This window comes from Hetaerina americana, unplaced genomic scaffold (assembly GCF_022747635.1).
Source record: "Hetaerina americana unplaced genomic scaffold, ioHetAmer1.1.p SCAF_22, whole genome shotgun sequence".
Lineage (NCBI taxonomy): Eukaryota > Metazoa > Arthropoda > Insecta > Odonata > Calopterygidae > Hetaerina > Hetaerina americana.
This window is the reverse complement of record NW_027286786.1, coordinates 7,835,524-7,854,447: the sequence shown is the minus strand read 5'-3', so window position 1 is coordinate 7,854,447 and position 18,924 is coordinate 7,835,524.

Below are 18,924 nucleotides of genomic sequence, written 5' to 3'. Positions count from 1 at the left end.
ATAATCACTTATGAAAAGTTCAAAGTTTCATTATGGTACGGTCAGTGAAATTTTCAAAGCAAAGCAGCGGATTTGGCTGCGCACGCGCCGAGACTGCAGGTGCGTTTCAAATTGCGCACAAAGCGCTTTAAAGCGGCTTGAGCGTCATTTATTTGCTCCGAATCGCTTCGACACGTGGTCGCAAGACGGAACAACTTGACGCGATGCCGGCGCCAGGTATTTCATCTTCAACTCTCCTCACGTTTTTATTTAATCCTTTGAGGTCCGATTGAGTCAGCATCTTGGAAAGGTAACGAAATCATTAAATAGGTTTTTAGCCTTTTGAAAAGCTAGGTGGACTAAGCTATATGGACAATATGAAGTGCGCTTCCTACGACCCATCAAATACTACGAGGTGATTCCCCTCAGGTCGTATTCCTTGAGGGTACAGTGAAAGTGGTAGAAAGGAACTCACTCCCTCCAAATAAGAAATATGAGAGTTAAAAACTCAATCGCACTCTCACTTATATCTCACAAGAAATAATGCTATTGGTCAAAAGTAGATAAGACATGAAAATTATAATTTTTTACTTCATTTATAGTATATAATTTATTTTGGGTAGTGAATGTTCGGGTTAGTAAGAATAAAATGGACTTCTTACCCATTCGTGTTTTCCTAGAAAAAGTGTTTTCGTTAACATTAGTTCCAAAATCTTCGAATTGTGTGGGAAACCCGACCACCCAAGCACCCTCCAGATCTTTTGCGGTGGAAATTGTTTCAAGTGCATTCTTCTGAGGGTGGAGGGGAGGGGGGCAACCGGAAACCTCCGAATTACTATCCTTAGCGGCAACAGCTCATCAAACTTCCTTGTTCAATGTTCGTTCGAAGGTTTCCGAAACTGTTGTACATTTAAACGACATACGCGGACGCAGCCCGAAAAATGTGGAAATCACTTCCTTGTTCAATATTTTAATGAATTTAATAACAGACGTGATGGAACTCTCTCGCGTAAAATATTCCTGGGGAAAAGTTGTGAAACCTGCAGATTTTAGGTATCATTTTTCCTTTGAATGATAGGGGATCAGAAGAGGGGGAGAATGACCGCGATGTGGGACAAATATTTTTAAAATTCTAAGCAACCTAATATGTTGGCATTTTTTCATCCAACCTTAATTTTGCTGTACTCCTTGTTACTCGTCTCCCCAGCGTAGAGATGTATTTTACACAAAGACGCACATGAACATCCAACGCACAAGAACATTGTGAAAGAAAACTGTCTAGCCTTAATAGTGTTAAAAAAGTAAATTAATAACTGAATGTCTCGCCTTTCTACTTCTGAACACTTGAGATCTCCGAGAGTCCGCAGAATAAGTCTTTCCTGGCCCACCGCGAGAATTCCCACCATGCACTAGTTACCGGAGAAGCACAAGGCAGCGTTCCTTTGGCGGGGTTGTCCAAAGGCGTAGCCTGGGACTCAAACTCGGGGTATGCCTTTGAATGCCCTTCAGTCAGCAGCGGAACGCTTTATCTGCTGGGCCGTCCTGAAATGATAAATATGAAACATTATTCTGATTGTTATATTGCTTTCCTAAATGTCTCAGCGTTTTCTCCATTGGCATTGCACAGTCTATAAGGATTTGTCTCCTTTCGTTTACTCGAGTATCTATCAGCAAATACGTACAATTAACAATTTGTACGGGAAGCTTGAATTCGGCAAAAAGAGGCACGCATCTAAAAAGCACTAATTTAGAACAAGGGGCGTCAACTTGGGATCCTTTTCTTGCCGGGAAGATTAAACAATTGGACGAATTTCAGCGACTAGCAGCAATATTTGCAAAGAGAAATTTCATAAACGGGGCTGGCGATACACTACTGTATTCCAATATCGCATGCCATTCTGGACCTAGTGTGCCACGGCTTTCCGCACCGACCAAACCCAAGGACGGAGCCCCTTTCGCCACCTCTGCCCTTTGCCCTCGCGGGCATCGGTGCCCCTGGAAGAGGACGGCGGCGATACCGATTGCAGCCGACAGTTAAGCAACACATAGATGTTTCACTTCTGTTGCTGGATGACCCCCTGCCACACGCCCTTGCGGTGGCTTGCAGGAGGACCAAGAAGAGCATAGTAGATGGCACCGCTGCGCGATTGGTGACGGCCCTTGATGGGAGATTCCTCCGCGCGGCAATTGAAATGCGCCACGGTTTCCGATCCCCCGACTGTCGGGATCGCTTCCAACCCTTGCCCGTTTCACACACGTGATCCGAGGCGCGCGCCTGAGCAGTCCACGCCCCCAGCCGCGTCCGCCACCGCGCCCGGTTGGGGGCGGCTCCCGACACCCGAATCTCGGATTCGAAGAATGCTGGACGTGCGTGCGGGCTTTTGCAAAAAATGACATTCCGATTCCACTTTGTCAAATACATGTCACCTTTCCGCTAGAGCTGATGGATTATTTGGAAATGCCGAAGGGTATGAATTTGTACATGCCTCAGACTGCTCAGGTGCGGGTGGGAAACGGGGAGTCCGGATGGGCAGTGTTAGGAAGAGGTGTAAGGCAGGGTTGCCCATTATCACCGTTGCTGTTCAACCTGTATGCAGAGGAAATGATCAAAGAGGCATGGGAAGAACTGGAGGAAGGAATTAAAGTGGGCGGGGAATTCGTAAAATCAGTTTGGTTTTTTTATGATCAAGCTTTAGTTTGTCAGTCAGCGAAGGGGTTGCAAGCATTGCTTGCAACACACACACATATATATATATATATATATATATATATATATATATATATATATATATATATATATATATATATATATATATAACGATTGTACGGAAAAACTCATACGAGCGGCACAATAATTGGCTGACACAACATAACACAAATAGAAAAGAATAGACACATATAAAAGAACACTTACACGGTAAATTGTTCGAGCTTTCGGCCCTCTCAGGGGCCTTCTTCAAGAGAGACTCTCTTGAGTCTCTCTTGAAGAAGGCCCCTGAGAGGGCCGAAAGCTCGAACAATTTACCGTGTAAGTGTTCTTTTATATGTGTCTATTCTTTTCTATTTGTGTTATGTTGTGTCAGCCAATTATATATATATATATATATATATATATATATATATATATATATGTGTGTGTGTTGCAAGCAATATATATATATATATATATATATATATATATATGTGTTGCAAGCAATATATATATACACACACACACACACATATATATATATATATGTGTGTGGGTGTGTGTGTGTGTGTATGTATGTACGCACACATAGGGTGCAGCAAAATGGACTCCCTAGTTTTAAAAATCACTGAAGAGCGCGCAGATAAATTAGCAGATTGGGAGTAGTGGCGTTAGCTGGGGGAAACAACGTCCTTTTTAGAAGTTACCATGCAGTGGTCTGGTAAGCATCGAAGTCTTGTCGTAGACATGCTCTTAAAGAACAACAAAAGTGTGGTGGCGACGCAAAGGGCGCTGTGGTCTTGCTATGAAGTGTATTTTCACTTCTCTGGCTCAGTAAATTAGCAAAAGTTTCGTTACCGGGCGGCTGACAACCCTCACGAACTTCACTCAAGACCTCTTCATTGTCCCAAAGTGATAGTTTGGTGCGCTGTGTCCTTCATGGGCATTATTGGGCCTTACTTTTTTGAATTTCGATGTTCAACTGTTACTGTGAACTCTGTGCGCTATTGTGAGATGCTGGAGAAATTTCGCTCTCCAAAATGGAAGAGCATGGTTAGGAACATGACCCAGAAGCATTTTGGTTTCGACAGGATGGTGCCACGGCTCATACCGCCCGTCGTGTACGCCAAATCCCGCTAGGACGATTTCCCTGTCGCCTGATCTCCTTACGAGGGGATGTTCCATGGCCCCCCTTCACTCCCCGGATTTGAGCCCGTGTGATTATTTTCGATGGGGATATCTCAAAGCTGAGGTTCACATAGGTCGGCCAAGGACCTTGGAAGCTCTTAAGGACGCAATTATGGATGCCATCGCTGGAATAACGCAAGATATGCTGAGGAGAGTTTTTGAAAACATTTTGAACGACTCAAAATGTGCATCGCCCACCAAGGTCGTCGGCTGGATGAAATAATTTTCAAATTCTAATGAAAAAAAGTGACATTACATGTAGTTTCGATGAATGAAATCCTGTATTAGTTATTTTGGTTATTTTTTTTACATTTTACCTCTCAAATCAGGGAATCCATTCTGTCTCACCCACCAAGTGTCTCAGTTCCTCCCTTCTCCCCCTTTGAGAAAGGTGGTTTGACCACCGAAAATTCGGAACAGTGTGAGTTTCTTTTCTTTTTACTCACTTATGTAGTTCTTCGTTGAGTTGCATAAAAGTCTAATCATTGTTTAAATCACCAAAACTCTCTCTGACATCACTCGAATTCCCCCTTTTTCAAAATGCAATGTGAAACAGTACTTAAATGGAAAGGAGTAAATAGAGTTATAGCATTTCCACACCTGATAAAATCATTACACAATTGCATATAGATAAACAATGTTTCTGGGCTCTAGCATCACCGTACAGTCAGGCTAAATCCCTAAAATGAGGCTAACATTGAAAAAATAAAATTTCGATGCTCACATTAATCATGGCAGGTTGAATAGACCGATTATTAAGCTGGGCAATGCTTTCGAGATGTAGTAAAGTATGCATTTGGGAGTAGCGTCAAAGAGAAAGGTGCGTAGTGTCAATGAAACGAGTGAGCCGATCTCATCAAGTCTCGCGGGCATAAATGCTGAAGTAGGCAAACTCCACATTTACATCACAGCCAACTGAATGCGCTAATTCAATCAATATATCATGGGACCGTCTTGTTGATTTGAGTAAAATTTGATACTCTATTTCTAAAATTAACTTTTATGAACCAACCTCTGTCATTTACAAAAGTTTGAAATAAAAATTTGTTTAAAATTTCCCATAGGCGTTTTCGTCAAATAGTTAACTAGAATTGCTTATGGTCAGAGAGAGATGATGAACTAAATTATAGTTAAAAGTATAAGGAGACGCAAAAAAATGGAAAAGCCTGCTGCGCATTGCCGTGCCTACGAGTTTAATAAACAAAAAACTTGTGTGGTTAAACTGAGCATGGCGTCTGTCACTTTGACTCGAACGAACACCGTGTTGCAACCAAACTGCAACAACCAGCCTGCACACGTGTATACGAGGAGGTATCGTAAACTTTTAATTAAAACTAAACATAATGGAAAAAGAAACTTATTTTTTATCTGATATTCTTAAGTTTTCTCTACATATTCACTCTCCAGAGTTATACATTTCTCCCAGAGTTATACATTTCTTGACCTTTTAAAGGCCGTTAATTACAGAACTCGGCAGATTGCGTCGAAAACCACTGTTTCACCTCAAAATGACGTTATTTGTGTTGTCAAATCTGCGAACCCTCCGTGAAATATTTTTCCGAGCTCTGGGAATAAAAATAAGGGTGAGGTCAAGAGAAAGGATGCGGCAAAGTTTCAAAACCGCATCGCTTCGATTCCTCAGCCGCACCTCGAGATGAGTGAGCCGAGTGTTTGCTTCTGAAAGGGAGCAGCAACCGTGGGACCCAGCATGTTGACACCTTTGGCACGTGCAGTTCGTCGTGAATAATTTTCCGCACGCTGCCGCACCTGCTAACATCAGTCTCATTCGTGATCATTTGGATGTGTGCTCTTCGGTCTACTAGATAGGATAAAATCCTCCACTTTCTCACCGTCTGTGAGTGATCATCTTTCAACTTTCGGTTAGTCTGCGAGGGATTTGTGGGCAGTTTGAAAAATTCCTTTTTCACCTCACAACTATGTTACACGATAGGTTTTCATTTCTATAAACAGCTGTCTTCTCATCGTGAATTCATCGGGCACTTAAACCTCTCAAATTAAAGAACGTAATCACACTGCGAGCTTCTATCTCCCTTCCATACCTCGAGTTACTTCAATTTGATGATTCCTGAAACAAAAAATCTAGATTAATAATTGATAGTAATTTTAAAAAATAATGTAAATAAGGGTCAATTAACATCTAGAATAAATTTTATCTAGAATTCTCTATTATCTATTAGTAACAATTAGCAACAAAACAAACAAAACACGGTACCTCCACGTGTTGTAAAAGTCCCTCTGTCTCAAAAAGTGGTTACTTCAAACCGATGGCAAGCTTTCCCAACTGCTTTGGTGGAGATAAGCGTAACCATATCTACTTCACATGTTGTAATCTACAAATGTAATTCAGTTACCGCAGTTAAAATCACCTAGCTCGGAAAAAGATGACGCAGAAACGGTGAAGAGCTTACTAAAATATGAGTCAACAGGTAAGTTGGATAGATTGAATATAAAGCTGAAGCATCGTAGTAATTCCTGAAGAACATAATGAGTGGAAATTTATGGACCCCATGAAAATAATCTATTGCGGTAGAATCGGTTTTATCTTCAAGTTAACTCTCTGAATAATGAAACCCTTGCGATGAAATCGATATCGCCTTATTGAATCATTTTCACGGAACCCAAAAAATATTTATATTAAATTTGAATGTGGTATTTACAAATTATAGCCTGAGAACACGGATCAACCATTCAATGCCTAGATGAGAGAACTAGCAAGGCGTTCAGCGCCGGCTTCTGCGGAAGTATGGTGAACAGAAGAATTGCATTTTTAATTTCTAATATGTGATTACATTGACCTTAATGAAATAGGTATAGTAATATCTTAATAGTAGGGATTTGAAGACCTTAATAAATAGGTATTCCGGAAATAATACAAATAAAAAACAAGCAACTTACACCAAGGTATTTCAAGGTCATGTTGACAATAGGTTAGGTTATCAGATTTGTTTGCCAGCCATCATTCAGAGCCAACCACCGGAAACAGCATTTCAAATTACAACACATTAGAGAGGCACGCCAATCAGGTTCAAGTGCTCCCAGGAATAAGGAAAATGAAAATGTAAAACTTCCGGACAGTGATGAAGTTTCGACAGACATTGTTGAAGTAAAAGTATATGCACTCGTGCAAGTGAATGCTGTGTAAGGAGAGGGAATACGACTCGGAGACCTATTCTTTAGGCTTGTCCCTTAATGCGTACCTTGCCACAAGTGCCAGGCGTTAGCAGAGGTCTGTGAATTCCTCGGCTTTGCTACGTAATGAGATTTTCCCCAGTCAACTCGACATAACACGCGTCCATTTTTAAGCGGCAGCGAGGGACGGCGGGCCGCCAACGAGGCTCTGGCGTGCTCGACCTCCATTCGGGTGCGGTGGCATGACCGCGTACGTGCGCACTCCCTCCCTCCCCCCCCCCTTCGTTGGGGGCTTCGGGGTGGGGGGGGCGTCGGTATTCGTGAAAGAGAGCGATGCCTTCCCAGGTCGTAGTTCGCATATCAAGCCGTCAAGATTTCCGCCTTCTTTTCACGAATGCAAAAAGCCAAACGAGTGTTTTAATTTTAAAAAATAGCAATAGCAAAAGAGCAATATTCGCCAAGCTTCATTGAAAAAAAAACATAAAAACACAGCAAAAGGCACTAAAGTAGAGATGAAGGAGCACTAATACTAGAACATGGCTCCACCACTTCCCTTTGAGGCTCGATATTCCTCTCGGGGCTGCGTGAAATAGTGGTGTAAAATATAATTAAGTAATAAAAGCTTATTAGGGCAAACCTTTGCAAAACCTAGTGGAGAGCGGTATTATTAAAAATGATTATCAGTTTGAAGAGAGCATTTTCAATTTACAAAGCCGTTGCGCCTTGGTGACTGACTGAGTTGCATGGAATTCATTGGAGAAAATCAATGCCAAAAGACCATGTGAACATTTATCAGTTTGTTTGTTCGATTTCAGGAAGTTATTACGCAAAATATCAGTTTCCAAAACTACTAGTGTTTCAATGTTGCCAAATGTTCCAATCGTTTGCCGTGTAGTTCCCATTTTTACGATACTTTTCAAAACTGAGAGTATGAAATTGCTTTTCTTTGATTAATTAATTTAAATTGTTAAATCCAACTAAATAACTAGAGAATTCTATATCAGACTCTAGATCAATTTCCAATAAACTATTATGCCTATTTACAACTTTAAATTGGAATTTAATGCGTAATTTTATTATTAATTCATACTGTCAAACCACCTCGAATCAGCAAAATGATAAATGTGTCAATAGCGGAGTTTAAAGCGTTCCTATTCACCTACTCCCACGATTTACATGCTCACTCAATATCATTTCGAAGCTCGTTTTGCTGCAACTCGAGGGTGAGGTGATAGCAGAACAACCTTATGCCAAGCAAGCCAAAATAGTAAACAATATGCTATTAGGGAAACAAAACATCAAGTGCTTGTTGCATTAAACTTGTTATTGATGAATTAAGATTAACATTGTCTTTTTAAGTTCATTCACACCAAAATATTTATGCTAATCGACAAGTGGATTTGTTTAATGAATGTCAGTAGCAGTTGCAACATTATGAAAAATAGTTTGACAATGATCAAGAGATATTTTTATAGCAAGTATACTGAAGACATGTGGCATATGTTTGGTTTATAATATGACTCAATATGGTGATCATGTTATTTGAAGCACCGATAATACCATGATAAAACGGATGAATCGGGCCGCTCAAAAATCTCAGTAGTTACCAAAAGCATGAAGAGAGTGAGTATCAGTAGGAAAGGTTCACTAGAATGAGTCGGGTGAGACGAGAGGGCGAGGGAGGTGGGCGTAGCAGGCGGAATAAAAGGCGGCGGCAAGGAAAAGGGAGGGGAAGGCAAGGGTGGAGAGAAGGGGTACAGGACGACAGGAGGGAGGAGAACCGAAAATCTGTCTCGAGTTGTGGACGCGAAACTTCTGGTGTCGAAACGTTTACACTGATCCCTCGAATACCAACTGCAGCCCCTCAATAAGCCCAAGGTAGTCCAAGGACCGAAGGACGAAGAAGCAAGAGGAAGGATTCGGAATTGCACATCAGGCAAACGGAGGAAGGGCTACCTACAGTGGGTATTCTATTTTTTGCACTAAACTAGTCTTGGACAACTAAAATGTTAAGCATTCTCTGATTTCATAGCACTTTCTCATATTTTTTTCTCAGAACGATTCTACTCTCCCAATTCCTCCCCTTAATTCAGCTGACGATTATAGTAGCTATTATAGTGTTTAAAATAAGCAAGAAATCGAGTTTATTGGAAGCATTTTCTATTCGCACTCAATTAAGTTATTGGGGAATGTGAAATTTAAACTCATGAACACTTCCAGAAAATTCGGTTTAATTCACGAAATTGGAGCTGGTTTTCCATGAATTACCTTTTTATTTGGCTATAATTTCTCCCGTTATATCCACGTCAAGAAATATAAAATTCCAAATAAGATGGTGTGTTACAGGAACGGAATTTCCAATTACCTATACATGTATGTGTGAGGAGGAGTTCTGTGCACGGGACGAGGGGAAGTAGAGAGATCGTGCGAGATCAGCGATTGAGAAAAGAAAAGGCGAATTTGATGCAGGAAGTGGAAAACTGGAGTCTACAGTTCTCACAATATTTTCATAATAAAACGCAAAAAAATTTTATATGAGTAAAAGGTATTATATCATTTTTTACTCGACAAACACAATTATTTTGTGAACCACCTTCATTACAGATGTAAAGAACAATTGAAGACACCTGAAGAATAACTTCATTTATTGCCTGTAAATCGTTGATTGTTTCCTAATTGAATGATTGTACTGAAAGAATCGGATGCATTTAACGTTTAGCAACATGATGATGGTAGAAGAATATTTGACGCAGAATGCCCGAAAAAAAAGTTTGGTTTCCCAAGAAGGAACGACGAGCGGATATTCGTTGGGAGAAAAAAATGGATAACAGAAATTTTAATTCAGAGATTGTAAGGTCGCCTTCCTTGATTTATATATGTATTCGGAACAAGTGGTAAAAATAATGGAAGAGATAAAAATATGTCACAGAAAAATTGTGGGAATACGATGGAGTTCTTGTCCTCTTGGAGTGAAGTTCCTTGGCAGACACTGACAGGAAAGAAGTTGATCCGATTCCATCCGAGGCAACGGCGGTCACTGGGTGTGGACGACTGACAGACAGCAACCATAGACGCGATTAGGGGAGGAGGAGAGAGAAAGAGAAGATGGAGAGGGGAAGAGGAGAGAGAGAGAGAAAAGGAAGAGAGAGAGGGGAAGAGGTGAGAGAGGGAGAGGAGAGGGGAAGAGGAGAGAGGGAGAGGAAGAGGAGAGAGGGAGAGGAAGAGGAGAGAGGGAGAGGAAGAGGAAGAGGAGAGAGAGAGGAAGAGAAAAGAGAGGACGACAAGATATGGAGAAGAGAGGAAGAGAGAGAGGAAGATAGGAAGAAATAGATAGATACATCGTAGAAAGAGAGAGGTCTTTATTTGGGTGAAATTGAGACCTCATGTTCCCTTCTTCCATTTCACCCATCGCAGTATATATATGCATAACATTTATAATCACATGCATACATACACATAAATTCATATAGACAGACAAAAACCCATTATGCACAGATTTACGAACAAAGACCGAATGCGAATAAAGAGAACAATAAAATAAGGAAAGTCTAAGCAAAGAATGAGGCTTGAGGAAAAAGCAAGGGAGAGCGCGGCAATGCTCACCTGGTGGAAACCCGCGCAGGAAAACACCCACGAAGAGAAGGGGGGTGTGGAAAACCTGCGAAAACCCTATTAATTAAATTAAAGATACATATATATTGTAACAATCATTTTTACATAGTATACGCATTAATAAGTTTCAGAAATTGAAGTGAAGAAATTAATGGTATTGACAACACATGAGGAGTAATGAGAAACATAACATTAACTAAAAATAATGATGCAAAATTCTACTGTTGGAGATGACAAAAGAAAAAGTAGAAACAGTGACCTCTGTAGCAGCTGAGTTGGCTGAGGGAGGGTATACTGGTTAAGTTTTGTACCGGTGGAAAATGAACTTGTGAAGTGCTCTCTTAGATTTTGTTGATGGATGGAGAGATTTTCTATGTCATCCGGGAGTTCCACAGACGGTATGCTGCAATATGAAAGGATTTGTGATAGATTTCCGTGCGATGGTGTGGTACAAGAATTTTAGTATCACCCCCAGTATTTCTGTTGTGGATAGAAATGATGGGGAGGAAAATTTTGTATAAATATTTAGGTGTGTGGTTTGAAAATATTCTGTAGAAAATTGAAAGAATATATAAATGCCTACGGTCTTCTAGCTTTAACCAGGATGTTCTTGTAAATGAGTCGGAGATATGATCGTATTTTCTAAGATCACATATGAACCGCACACAGGAAATATGGGTTCTCTGGAGTTTGGTTTTCATTTCGCCTGAAAGGTCTTGGTATACTACATCACAGAAATCAAAATGGGGTACGAGAAGAGAGGATAGAAGAAGGATCTTCGATGAGGGGAGAGCAAAGAGTGGGAGGGGAAGATAAGAGAGAGAAAAGGAGAGGAGAGAGAGGAAGGGAAGAGAGAAAGGAAGAGATGGGGACGAGTGGATAAGATACCAGAGCGCAGGGGGGGGGGAAGTACCGCCAGATGACTGAGGAGGGCTAGCGACTGCCGCGCCTCCCCGGCCACTCGGGGTGAGGGCTCCAGGTGTTGGCGTTGTCCACCGCGAGAGGCGACACGTGTGCGGGGGTTGTGGAGGTTGGAGAAGGCGAAAGAGGCGACGGCGTTCAAAGCCGCTCCGACGCCACCCTGGAGTTCGCAGACGGGGCGAGTGGGTGGTCCTCTTGGGAGTCGTGAGTGGGAAAAAGGGGCGGGGGAGGATGGGGGTGGAGGCCCCTTCGCCTCAGCCACCCTAGGGGCGGGTCCGCGCGAGGATGTTTTATTATTTAGTACTGCCTCCTTCCAAGAGCCAGGAGTCGACAAGGTAATATGCCAAGGGGACGCGAGAGGTCGATGAGATGGGCGGAGAATATCTTTTTGAGTTACTCAAATAATATCCGGATTTAATTCGAGAAACCAGTTCAGAATAACCACGGCTTTTCTTTCTAAAAACTTATTTTTCAAACGTAATTTTTCTTTGTTATGTCCTAACTACATGGCAAATTTTAGACCAAAACATTTGAGAGATACGTAAACTTTTCCAACTTCTCTAGTTTATGTATTCCTATTTTAATATTCAACATAGCCTTTCCATTTCGATAAAATTGCGTAACCTTTGTTTTGCTTACGTTTATACTTAATCTAATCTAAAATGCTTCGCGCAAATTGCGCATAACTTGCAGATAGCAATATTCCTTATTTACCGTTCAACTCTGTGGCAAGAACTCATGATGCACCACGCCCCTGCAATCGAAGAAAACTCTAAGCAAAACTCTCACATTCGACCAAACTTTGCGCGCTTTTTTTGGTTTTGGTTTGTTCCTCAGCTTCCATTGGGATGATTGACCTTTAGTTTCCACGTCATAACCATATATCCATGATTCGCCACAAGTTATGACCCCCTTGAGCAAATTTTGGGTCGTCGCGGACAGAGTCCAACACCTCATTAGCAATGTTTTCATAGCATTGCTGTTTTTGGTCGAAATTGAGCAATTTTGGTACGAATTCCGCGGCGGCCCGTGTCATGCCCAAATCATGGGTAAAAATTAAATGGCACGAGCCAATCGATATGTTTAGGCCCTCAGCAACTTCTCTAACGGTGATTCGACGATTGGCCAATACTATTTTCTTCACTTCATCAATGTTTTCGTCTGCTGTTGACGTGCTCGGGTGTCCGGCATACTCTTCGTCGTCCACATCTTCTCTGCCCTCTGAGAACATTTTGTACCACCAATAAACGTTGCTTCGGTCCAAAGTATCTTCTCCATATGCCACAGTCAACATTCGGAGTGCGTCCGCGCACTTAATTTCGTTTTTCACAAAAAATTTGATAGAGATTCTTTGATCCATTTTTTGGAAGAGGCAAAATTCGAAGACAGACCAAAACACGTCCAAGCAAAACAGCTCTCAACAATTAACTGAACATTCAAAATGGCGGAAATTTTCAGCATAGGTGAGGGCCATAAGTACCAACATAACGTCACAGAAAAATTGAAAATCAAATATACTTAACATGTGAGTATTCAATATTCGCGATACATTTCGTGCAGACCTCGTATGCTACCTACTAAGAGTTTGAAGTCATTGTGATAACATTGTTTTTGTAATAAAAAACGTTATTTCTGGTGAAAATCTCCATATTTTCTTCAGAGCCTTTGCTACATAAGATAATGAACTGCTAGACTGGTGATGAAAAATAAAAGATAAATTTGCAGCGACTAGTCCTCAGCACTGGCCTGTCTTCCTTTGACTCAAAAATGAACTGCTGGTTTAATATGAACCACCGCTTGTGCATAGAAAATGCCGTTCGTGAAACACGCCACTTTTCTCATTTTGGAATTTTATATTTGTTGACATTATTTCCATCGTTATAACTGGGGGCAGTTACGCCCAAGTAAAAAAATGGTTTTATCAATGGGGAAACACCTATAATATGATAAATGAAACCAAATTTTCCGGAAGTTTTTATAAGCTGAGCGCGGCGCGAGCAGTCATGTGCGGGCGCACCGGGAGGGTGAGAAGAGATAAGGAGCGCGGAGAAGTGTGGGAATATGTGGCGGAACTAAAGAGGAGAGAGAGGGGAGTGGGGTGGACACCTTCGGTCGGGCGGAAGGAGGAGGGGTGGGTGTGCGTGAAGGGGCGAGAGTTAGCAGTGCGGAGGAGTGCCAAGCACGGGAAGTTGGAGCTGTGTCGGGAGCAAGCGATTGACCCGGGGGGCGGTGGTGGCGAGAGGGAGGGAGGGAGGCGCCGCCAGACACGCCGGCCGCGGCCACCCCCGATCGGGGCGGGGTGGGAATGGCACTTGAGGCACGCCACCTACACCCGTAAGTGCGGCGCCTTCGCACAAGGGGAGCCACCCTCCTCCCCCCACCCCCCGCCTTCGAAAACCTTTCAACAGACATTTGCGTGACGACGCCCGTCCCCCGACTTGGCTCCCGCCACTGGGGGGACGGGGGCCTCCGCCCCTCAGGATTCCGCCCGCGAATGCTGGCCGGAATACCCCGCCGCCTGCTCCCCTCCCAAATGCATGCCTCCATAAAAGGTACGAAAGCAGGAAAATGGATGGTTATTGAAGGCACCACTTGATTACATACTTATTCAATGCTTAAGAATCCTCTCAAACATTGAAAGCTGAACATTAATATGGCAACACTGTGCTCTTCTAAGCACTGATTCGAGCAGGAAAACATTTTTGAAAGAATAAACATGTCTCACTGTTTTTGTGTTTTATCTAGCGATGGACAGGTATGCATATTATGGCTATCGATTTCAAATAAATCAGTCACTCTCAAATAATACTCATTATGCTTCATTTGGATTAACGGTCTCTTTATTTCATTAAGAAGTCTTGCCTTCCCTATGACTATGGTCTTTGTCTTTGAATAATTAAGGACAAGAGTTTTTAAGAATTCAAAGGCGAACCAGAGGAGAGAAGACGTTCTTCAGCTCATCTCTTGATTTCACTCAGGAAAAATACATAAATTTTGTCCAATGTTTAAAATTGCAATGAAATAAGTAACCTTGTATAACACACACACATGCTTAAGAATAGAAAGAGAAATAATTAATAAAATGATATAAACGATCACCTGTATAATTTTATGTGAGTATGTGTGGAATTACAAATTTACTAACTCCATAAATAAAAGTGTTTGGCGTGACTTGGTGGACAACCTTCGTATTGAAATTGAAAAATAAACTATTAGCCTATTCCGCATTGAATTTTTTTTATTTACGACAAAGGTTTCGTTATAGTATAGCATCGTATACTATAGTCCTCTGGAGGTGAGGACTATAGGTCCTCAAGATCCTGAAGATATTATTCCATAACGACACCTAGGTCGTAAATAAAAAAATTTCTATATGGAAAAGCCAAGTTGTTTACGTTTCAATTCTATTACTTACTTTATTTCAATATGTTATGTAAATTCCATAAAGGTACACAGGAAACAACGAATTTCAATATTTGAAATTGAGAATCATTAAAAACATAATTCTGGTCGGAGTCAAACCAGAAATTCACCTATGCGTATATCATCAGCTAAACAGAAAATCTAGGTAAGTGTGAAGAAAATAAACTCATTACTGTAATCAAGCCTGCCCGCAAAATAAACTATTTCGTTTGGCAGAGATGAAAGGGCAGAAATATGAGAGAGAGTATATAATAAATATGAGAACCCAGAATTGACAAAAGAACTGTCTGCCGGCAGCTTGCATGTTGCCAAATAACTGCCGAATCGTCGGTGCATTATGATCCAAAAACCTTTGTTTTCAATTTTCCACGTTTTTGACAAAAAATGGACTGGAATATAATGGAGCAAGCATCTTAAGGAGATGAGGTACAGAAACTCATGGTTTCCTTATTATCCATGATTTGATGTGTTCCATGTAAAATAAAACAAGAAATCTTCTGGGAAAATGTTCTTTATATCATCATAAAACTGAGCAACTAATGCAATTGGAGAACTATAGAATAGGAATGAAGGAAAATTGGGAAGGGAAATAAACTCATACTCAATTAAGCATATACTAAAGATCATGAGGACAAATGTAGACATAACTAAGAAGAGCGAAGAAGGAAACAAAAGATAAGGTACATAAAAAGGTAAGGGACGACAGGAGGACTTGAAACTTTGGCAAAGAATGCGGTGAAAGAACGGAGAGAGAAGTTTGGTACCGCAACAGCTCAGCATCTAGAGGACTCAGAACAACGAATTACTCGTGGATAAAATTTATTCTAAATAAATTTAATATTAGAAATAAAGTTAAATATTATAATATTCATAATATGTATATTATATAAAAAATAATATTAAGTAAGTTTATGAAGAGCCAAAAATCAGTTTCCATAATCGGGAATACGCTTCGCATATATCACGTATGTGCAAGGGGAGAATATGGAAATTCCTATTCCTCATTTTCTCCGACTATTTCATTTAAATTTAATAATTTTTCAAGTAACGGGACAATACTGCACTTGATATGGTCAAAACCTCTCAACTCATAATTAGTTATTACGGGGTGCGTTCAATTTCTAGGTCAGCCAATTATTTTTTTCAGGAATGGAAGCAGATATTTTAATGGTTGAGCTTTCAATACGCGGGTAATCTTTATGAATAGAAGACGTGGATGTCTAAACCACACAGGGTACAGCATTCATATAGCTGTTGCTCGGGTGAGAAGGGCTTTCGGCACATAAAATGGCGTCGTTTAGGGTGCAAGTGCCGAGTGTAATCATTCATTTTTTCAATCTCGTGGTTGAGGACCCCCAATCGAAATTCATCGTCAACCGAGTGAGAGCGGCGCTCTTCTGGTGTTATGGACGTGAAAAATGTGCTTTCGTGTGTGCGTGATATTTGGAAAAGAAGGCCGACCGTCGTGTGGACAACAAACCCAAGTCACGATCCAACCAGGTTTCCCAGTGGGTACACTCTATTGAAGCGTTCTTGGCATGGAATCATGGCATCGAAGCAATAAAAAATCTATATGCAAAGAAATTATATCGAGAAAATATCATGAGTTTCAACTTTCTGGTGTGAGTTATTTGTCAGAAAAGAGTTTGCATAAGAACTTGAAGGCCCCACCGCGTATTAAATGTAACTCGTAACACATTGCCAGGCAAGAAGGATAGGATTGCCGTACTCTGGTGGAATGCATTTAATATTCGTATTAAGTTAATATTTAGAAATATTACGAGGGTAAGAAAAAAGAATACGGGTGATTATCTTGATGGAAAAATGAAATATTGACGAGTGTGATGGAGACCAGAGGAGGAGGAAGGGAGAGGTAGAATGATTAGGCAGGTTGAATGAAATGAAGCGAGACAGAAGGTGTGTGAAGCTGAAGAACGGTTTATTTGCAATACAAGCCGTTACGAGATTTTACACCATGCAAGTTTTCGTCATATCAATCACAAAACTACCCCTGGTCCGTAGATTACTTTCCAAAAACTTTTAGCCGTAATTAAATGTTGCTCATAATCTCCTATGGTAATGAGCAACAGAACCTATATCCAGAGATGAATGCATTTATTAATATTAGTTAGAATTCACGGAATATGCTTAGAGTATTTTGGATCCATATAAAAAAGTAGAGTGGAGAATTTGATATCATTTAGCGGAAAAGTCCGTTTGAAGAAACCTTTCCGATGGAAGGGCATGCTTCAGCCATGTCAAATAGAATAACATATGAAAAGGGTTCCTTTGAGGATCGAGAAAATATCCAAGCACCAAAACCTACGCCATGTAATGGTGAAAAAGCTGCTTAGACACCGTTTAGAAATATTTTATAATGCATGAGAGACAATGATATAGAGACACTATCAAATTTAACCGCCTTCTTTTTGCTGACTTCGTATTCTTTTCAATGGCCCGTGACCTGAAACCCCCTGCAAACGCGCCCTCTTTTCGATTTCAAAAGCAACTTTTATTTTGAGGTTACGCAAATCTCTTTACGATAAACCACAAAAATGCGATCCAATAAGGAAGAAAGGAAGTGAATAACTGCAATAACAACTGACGGGGTTCACGAACATGGCATGGCAGTCTCCATGAATTTAACAAATGAGTGTTCTTGTTGGAAGAAGTGCACTACGATCCCACAAAAAGTAATTTAGATAAAAATAAATACTTCAGAAGATAAATATCAGAGATTTAATAGTAAATACTGAAATGTATGCATTCCATGTATATATATATATATATATATATATATATCTATAATTATTATTAGGTAATCTACCGCTTAAGGTAGGTTTTTGGATGGACATAATTAATAATTAAATAATTTGTGACCCCTAGCAAAACACAACATCCTACTCTGCATCAGGTCCCTCTTCATCTCTGAGTACTTTCTTCCTCCCTTCATCCCGTCCAACATCCCTATCCTGCTCCTTCCCTTTCCTCGTTTGCCTAACATTCTCCCCTCTATCACAGTCTTCAACATCCCACTACATGTCAATACCCCCTTCATCCACTTTTCATTCCTCCATAGGATTTCTCCCAACAAACCCCTCTCTTCGCCAACCATACCAAGTACTTCCTTATTTGTTTTCTTCTCTGTCCATTTCACCTTCTCCATTCTTCTCCACACTCACATTTCAAAAGCCTCCAGTCTTCGTCTATCCTCCTGGTTCAATGACCACGTTTCCGCGCCTCACATAGCTACGCTCCATATCAAAGTTTTTACGAGTCTTTTCTTAACATCCTTACTCAACGTCCCTGTCATCAACTCCCTCCTCCTTGTGAAAGCCTCTTTGCCAAGCGCAATTCTTCTCCTTACGTCCCTACTACTTTGACCGTATTGGTCCAAAACACTACCGAGATACGTAAACTGTTCTACCTGCTCAAGTTTTTGCCCTCCTATTTTAATGTTCAGCTTAGCCTTTTTCTTTCTAGAAGGTCGCATAAATTTTTTTTATTAATTTTGATTTTCATCCCAAACCTGTCGCACTGATTTTCCAATGCACCCATCAATGCTTGCAACCCCTTGGCTGACTGACAAACTAAAGCTTGGTCATGAGCAAACTTAACTGATTTTACGAATTCCCCGCCCACTTTCATTCCTACCTCCAGTTCTTCCCATGCCTCTTTAATTATATCCTCTGCATTCAGGTTGAACAGCAACAGTGATAAAGGGCAACCCTGCCTTACACCTCTTCCTAACACTGCCCATCCGGACTCCCCGTTTCCCACCCGCACCTGAGACGTCTGAGACATGTACAGGTTGCGGATTAGCCTCCTTTCCCTCCAATCTATTCCTTTTTTCTGCATTATACTCATTAGTTTTTCCCAATTCAATCTATCAAACACTTTTTCCAAATCTACGAAACAGGCAAATACCTCCTGGCTGTGTTCTATATTTCTCTAGATTAATA